Raw genomic sequence first — 7,493 nt, 5'->3', positions numbered from 1 at the left:
CCAGCAAAGCTGTCATCATGATTCTTATTACTCTGGTGTGTTGTTCTTTTCAAATATGGCCATTCCGTAAAACATAGGCGCGGATTTCTTATGAAAAAGTTTGCTGCTACTTTCGTCCTCCTCTGAAACAGGCCTCCAAAAAACGAATTCATCATGGCTGCTAACACAAGGGCGCGTCATGTAAAGTATTTATATAGTTAATTCACAAACACCATAGTAGCAATCACCTGAGAGAAAAGTTTAGTTGTTAAGATCGAAAGCCAATCAATTGAAAGTGATGAAATCTTTCATAGTGGCCCTCAGTAGCCTTTATCGACAATATGGCACACCCCTTATCACGTAACGGTAACAATCGACTGTCGGTATGGCGAGGCACGCTATGTTCGCGAAACCCATCAGTTCACTACAACTTCGACTGGAAACTATAAAGCACTTTTTACAGCGCCAACGGGAGTGGCTAAACTGTTCTCGAGCTACTACAGCGCAGCTTAGATTGCCTAGAAAAGGAAAATTCAAGCGCCTTCTGTCTCATGATGTCTCGATGCAGCGTTCTTTAATTATACACACGGATAACTATTCGCTTCGTCGGTACATAAAAGAGAACCTTGCCCAACTGCAGTCTAAATAAAATTTGCTCCAATCCAATCGCAAGCATTCATAAAGAAAGCACCACAGGCGTTGCATATACTTTCACTTGATTTCTGACCATCCACCGGGGAATTTCGATATCTTCAATGTGTCCCATACTACTAATGAGTGACGCTTCGACTTCTTTCTGGCTGCAGCCATGCGGTCCAACAGGCATACTTCACTAAAAAAATTGGACCGAGCAGCCTGTGTCAGTTAATTCGCCAAACAGATTGGTCATGTATATTCCTCAATGAACAAGCACCAGTAAATTTCTCGAGTGAGTTGAACGTCTATCACGGAAAAGGAAATATATATTGGTACATTCGTATTTGTATTCTGTAAATAGCTGTAAGCCTTCATTAACGTTACTTCAAATTTCCGCCGCTTAAACTAAACACGTGAAGAACCGCCTAATGTTGACAAGCAGTTAAAGAAGTAATTGGTGCTTGTAGAATCTAAACTCCAGTATTAGTTAAGTTCCCGTGTTACTGCAGGGCGTTTCTGTGAAGAAATGCAAAAATTCGATATTATACCATGAACAATCCTAGGTGAACAAACCTGTTTTACCGGATTAAAGTCAACTAAACTGTTGTAGAAGTCATATATAGCCAGCGTTTGAGACATACTCATTGCACCGCGGCAGGTATTGTATCATAACTGGATTTCTGTATGCTATGTTTTTGCGATTGTCCATTCGCGCATGAAAAACCCGGAATGGGCTCTTTTGCGCTCCTTCGGCTGGCACTGTAGCGTTGCCTTTGAGAGCTGCATTGTTGTCTAAGAAATAAGTTCTTTGAATAAGTGTTCGCAAAGGAAGACGTCGTAAAAATATATTTGAGACGACCACCATAAGTATACAAGCAGAAAGAACAAGGGCGAACAAACGAAAACACCGCAGAAAGCGCCCGGACAACGCCCGAACTGTAGCAGACGACAGGCGCGAGTCCTTGCCCTGACGTCACGCGAGCGGCGTTCGCAGCGCCCCTGTAATTCGTTCTCGGGGCTAATAGCCACTGAGCAACCACGACGGGTGCTTTAATTCTTTGGGAATATCGCCCAGTTTGCAGTCGTCCGTCCGTCCGTCCGTCCGTCCGTCCGTCCGTCCGTTCGTCTGTCTGTCTGTCTGTCTGTCTGTCTGTCTGTCTGTCTGTCTGTCTGTCTGTCTGTCTGTCTGTCTGTCTGTCTGTTTGTCTGTCTGTCTGTCTGTCTGTCTGTCTGTCTGTCTGTCTGAATGAATGAAAAGGACGCTTGAAACCAAGAACATGTCCAATGGTAAAAAAATTTGTTTCTTGCAAACACAAATGTGCAGTGACGTGTGCAGTACACACGTCACTTCTTCGACCCTCTCTAAGAAGGCCGAGGTTTCTTTGGCCGCTGTAACTCGGGTGGGGCGATCCGGGGTGCCGTTCGAGCCAGAAGCTGACGCATGGACACTCTCTACGTCTCGTGGGACTGCCATTTCTGCGCTGAGTCCATCCAGGCTTGGCGAGAATCGAACGCTGCTGTCAACTCCGAGGCTGACGCTGTTTTCTGATGATGATGACGTCGGGAGCGGTAGGGCTACGGGATTGATTTCATCGCCGCCGACAACTTCGGCTGCCCCGGGCTCATTCAGATGCGACGGATGCGGCGTTGTAGGGGACGCAATTGAGGTAGATGAAGCCACAGCAGATTTCGTGGGTGTACCGACAGTAGAAATCGCAGGGTCAGGTGTTCAAGCCGTGTTTAAAACCTCGGTGCGATCAGGAGGACTGATGGTAACAGCCGAAGTGGAGGCGCTATCGCCCACAGTATGCGTGGCCTTCGCTGCTTGGGAGGCCAGCTAATATGGCGTGTTGCGATCCCCCATGTCATCAATAGCACGATCTCCTTTTTTGGTAGAGGAGGCTGGCGAACATGGCGCATTGTAGTTGCCCGAGTTGCATGCTGCTTCTTTGTAATTTGCCGATGCTGGTTAAGATGGTATCAAAGCAATTTCTTTGGTTACGGCGTCACGCGCATTTGCGACCGCAGCTGACGCCGGTGGTATGGGGGCAAAGGCTCCAGCAGCAGCGTCCGAGTATGAACGCCGCACAAGGCACGCGACCGTAGGGTGACCATCCCCGCAACGCCCACAAGAACGGTCGCATCCGTCGCTTTCGTGGCCATGGATACCACAACGGTCACAGAATGTTGCGGTGCACTGTGTGCGGCAGTGGTTGCTGGGGCCACATCAATGAAACGCGCGTTGCAAGCCTTGGTAGTCAAACGTTACATTCACCAGAGGCTCGCCAGTAATTAGGGACAGGCATTTTAGTGCTCATTTTCATCCGAACGGAGCGGGTGCCCGTGAGCACGCCAGGTCGTCCGCTCACAAGACCAGCGGTGACAGACAGAAATTTGCTGTATGTTGATAGTGCCTGGACGAGGACTTCGTTCGGAAAGAAGGACGGCAAAAAAGAGGCAGGTTACGTCGGGGACCTGCGGTCCGACGGGAACGACAGGACAGCGCTCGTCACCGATGACAAGGCAGCCAGAATCGATGATTAGAGTCACGGAAGCCATGCTCTTGACGGTGACTTGGAAGATGAGGCCTCCCATGTGCTGAACGCAGTAGACCTCAGAGAGGCCAACTATTGAGGCCGTTGCGTCGACGACGGTCTCATTCCCCCTCGAGACAACATCGAAGACTTGGGCCTTCGAGAGAGTCCACGACGCTGTAGGTACCATGGCGTGAGAGGTGGACGTCCCTGACGTGAAACACGGAGGGACGTCAGCAGAAACTCTTGTTCCACTCTCCTTCTTCTTCTTCTTTGCTACTTTTATTCCGGGTGTCTGAAAATGAGAAATGAGTTGTCACTTTGCCCGTTGACACATACACAGCGACCAAAATTGGCATCAAAGAGGTTCACTTAAGAGCGTCACCGTCGCATACCCAGTGAAGCATATCCATGTGCGGTCCCCATACTTTTTGCATGTTATTTGCTGTAATAAGTGTAAGTTCACAGCAGAGGCTGTGACACATGCACCGGTAAGAACGCCCGCACAGCAAGAGCAGATACCTCGCGTTCCCACGTATGCGCATCCACGTGTGCACGTAAAAGTGTCGCCTGTTTTCATTCTTCTCGCCATTCCACCATTACGTATGCCCATGGCTAGCTCCCAGATTTACGTGATAGGCCAGCGGTCAGCGTGTTTGGCCCTGAAGTGCATATTGCCGCAGTCATCGGAGCTCGAACCTTAGTGTGGTGATGGCAGCTGAAACTTGATTTCGAGCAGTTATTTGGCAACACACTGCGCGTTTTGCCCGCGTTCGTAGGTAGCAGCTGGCGATTTGAATAAGATTTCAAAAGGATTCTATTAAAGGCCCTACGGGCAGAACTTACTTGTACCTGTTGAGTTAGATACAACTTCGCATTTCGTCATGCCTAATTAATGATTTATGTCAATCGAACAGCTGACGTTACTACAGTGTAAGGGTCACTGCGAATCCCTCGCTCCGCACGGTGGACAGGTAATTGCTGCTCAGGTCTCTCCTCAGCACCCCACACGGATTAACATTTCGCCTTTTACTAAAGCTTACCGTGAGGAAGGACACTCCAATGAGACTATAGGCCAATTTTTGTGAGGCCCCACTTGTTTGATTGGGTCTAATATGTTAACCCAAAAGCAGATTCTCGTGATACACCTGTGCGCTGGTCCTAGGTTCTTGACGCAGCACGTGCTTCCCGGCTGTCGTCATGCGTTAACTTTAAACGGGACAAGCCTGGGTTCGCTATCAGCACTGTTGTTTTATAAGTGACCGCGAGAGGCGACACCTGTTGTTAACGCGAGCACTATTCCTAGCACGGTCAGGACAATTTTCAATCGAAGCTTTCTTTGACTCTACTCTTCCTTCGACTTTTCCACTGCTCCTGTTGCTGTCGTGCACGACGCGTTGCAAGGTGGTTCAGAGCGTGCATATACTGCGACCAGAGAGGAAATGCGACGCGAGAAAATCGTTTTTACAGTTTAGACCTTTCCATGGCATCGCACGTTCACAATGCCCTCTGGAGCTCCCTGGCCGTAGCCACAATATCCTCTTGACAACTGTAACTATCCGCGAGCCACCTCAAAACCATTGCGAAAACAGCAGCGCTTGCCTACAGTGTATGGAGGCAGAGAATGGGTAGAATCGGCGAAATCACGAAACAAGTTTGCCACTCATCGCTCGCAGTTCCCATAGATGGGGGAGAAGTAAAAGACGACGTCAGAAGGCGAGGAAACGCTACTACTAGACTTGACTGTGGTCGCACGTCAAAGCAACGCTTCTGTGCCCGTCGCGGTAGCTTTGCGGCTATGGCATCACTCAAGGTTGTGGGTTCGATACTAACCGCGACAGCCACACTTCGAAGGAGCGAAATACGATATCGCTCGTGACTTCGATTTTGGTGCGCGTAAAGAACCCCAGAAGGTCCTTCACTACGGCATGCCTCATAATCAGATTGTGGTTTTGACATGTACAGCCCCATATTTCAATTTAACACTTCTGCCACGATGGAATGTGCCGTGTGGGGCAATGACAGTGCTAACTTTCTCGGAGGTTATGAACAATGGCGTGCAATGACTCAAAAAACATATCTTACTATGAATTATTTGTGCTACGCAAACAGAAGGGCGCACGCAAGGTAACGTTTAACAACAACTACCCACCCTAGTATTGGACTAACCGCGGAAGAAATTGAACATTCGCCGTGAACATCACCGTCAATTATCGTCAATCAAAGCAAACAGACCAGAAAGCATCAACTACATCGATTCCCACAGTGCGTGGGATCCGCAAAATTTTAAATGCACAAGCATTTGTATGCCTACCCAACGAGAATCCTGTGCGTTCGTCCCGTAAGATGAATTCAATGGCTCATACCCTCTAAACATTGGCTCATACTCCCGTAAACAAGCAAAAAATGCAATTGCTCATACGTACGTAATACAAGGTCTCAGCAAAGTGAATTGAACAATGTGTACATTTAATGATACAATTATACAACACACAGAACAACGTAAGTTTCAATAAAGAAGTTCAAAAAAAGCACCCGAACTAAAAATAAAGCATTGCATACCCCCTTCAGCAAATGTAGTGGTGGTTTTGCAACAGATTCGGTTGACATCTATGTTGATAAGGAGGCAGATAAGAGTTGATAAAGGTCTGCCCATGTTCGATAAGGCTGGTAACGACTGATGAGGGCTGATAAGGGTTTATACGTGTCGAATCAAGTTTCATATCATTGATAATGACACCGGTCTGCCCGGAGATAAGCAAGTGGCACAATGTTTACGAATAGTTCAGAAATTACCACAGAAGTTTTTGTGTGCTTTTAATATTGTTTCCACTGAATTATTCGATTGGCTTGCCATTCAACTACAGATAATATTTTACCTTTGTCAAGGATCACAAGCGGTTCGTCTGCCTATGTTGAAGCCTTTCATTCTTCAATTCCTTCCAATCTTCAAGACCTGCAAAAGTAGCACATTTGCGCATCAGCTGGCATCAACAGTGGTTCATGACGGGTATGCGTCCACTTTCTGAACAGCTCTCAAAGTTAAAACTAGACCTTATGGCAACAGCATGCTTTTGTTTTCATTCCGGAAGATCAGTTTCGAAACGTCAAAATATTGCTGCAAATCCATCTGCGTATGGCATCTTGGCAAATAGTATGTTATGCCTTGTGTTTTACGCAGTGTATGCTGTAAACAGGGCTAATATACCAGTAGTGCGAAGCGATTCAAGAGCTTCCGGTGGGTTTATCAAGCCTCACAATGATGCATACGATCGAGTTTTCCAACCGAACTTGGGAATAACTTCGAGAAAATACAGTTTGGGCGATCATCCGCTTGAGATGTTTTTAAATTATTCCAATAGTAGAGTATAAAACAGAATGTGTCTTGGGGGTCAGAGCATGATAAGCACATTGAAGCCAGCTGAAACACGCTTAACCCTTCGGTGCGCCATGCACTGTCCCGGAAAGTGTCTCGATTCATCACTGTATTATGTCCAAATTTTATTAATGTCCAGGATTTCCCTAACGCTATAGGGTTTTACCCATACGTTTGGTGGGGTGGCTAGATACCGGGAAAGAAAGTTTATGCGGATCCCACGCACTGTGGGAATCGATGTAAGCTGTGTTTTCTGTGCTGTTTGCTCTGATTGGCGATAATTAACGTCGACCCACGAAGCACACCAGCAATGGTCCCAAGCATGGCTCAATGCTGGCAGAAATTGGTAGCACTCCTGTACCAACGCAGGCATAATGGTCAAATTGAGCCCAGTCCAATGCTGGCCCAGAGTTAAGGCCAAGGTTTTTCGAACATTATGCCAACGCAGCAGCCAATCTGTTGCTAGCGCAGCGCCAGCGCTGAGCCATATCGCTGCCATTATTATTGTCAGCTTAAGCGGAAGCTTTAGCTTGGGTGCCCCTGTCTAAATAAATGTGAAAGGAGAATTCCTTTTTCTCGGCTACCACTGCACGAAATTTGGCGAGGTTTGTTGCGTTTAAAAGAAAAACATGAAGGCTAGTGACTGTTAGTTTTGAATTGTTTATTTAGATTGCCGATTTTTTATAACAAATCGGTAAAAATCAAACATATTCGGAAAGCTAAACTACCAAGTTTACAACTCTGTAACTCAGCAATGAATAATGATATCACAATTCCGTCAATTGCATCTAATAGTACATCTAAAGCGTACAAAAGTGATATGTTACGCACGAATCTCAAATATTTAGTAATACGAAAATACAGCTTTTGCAGAACCCTTGTACAGAACGTAACATATTCGGGTAAGGCATACATTGACATAACGAATTTGTCCGCTTTGAATGATCTAATGGATGCCGTTTACAGAA

General features: G+C 46.7%; 1 pseudogene; it reads left to right on the top strand.

Moving 5' to 3' along the window:
* The first annotated feature begins 4,130 nt into the window (after positions 1 to 4,130).
* LOC142576912 (U5 spliceosomal RNA) lies at positions 4,131 to 4,259 on the top strand (annotated as a pseudogene).
* The last annotated feature ends 3,234 nt before the right edge of the window (positions 4,260 to 7,493 follow it).

This window comes from Dermacentor variabilis, chromosome 3 (genome assembly GCF_050947875.1).
Source record: "Dermacentor variabilis isolate Ectoservices chromosome 3, ASM5094787v1, whole genome shotgun sequence".
NCBI lineage: Eukaryota > Metazoa > Arthropoda > Arachnida > Ixodida > Ixodidae > Dermacentor > Dermacentor variabilis.
The sequence above is the reverse complement of the archived record's forward strand: the minus strand, read 5'-3'. Positions and strand labels throughout refer to the sequence as shown.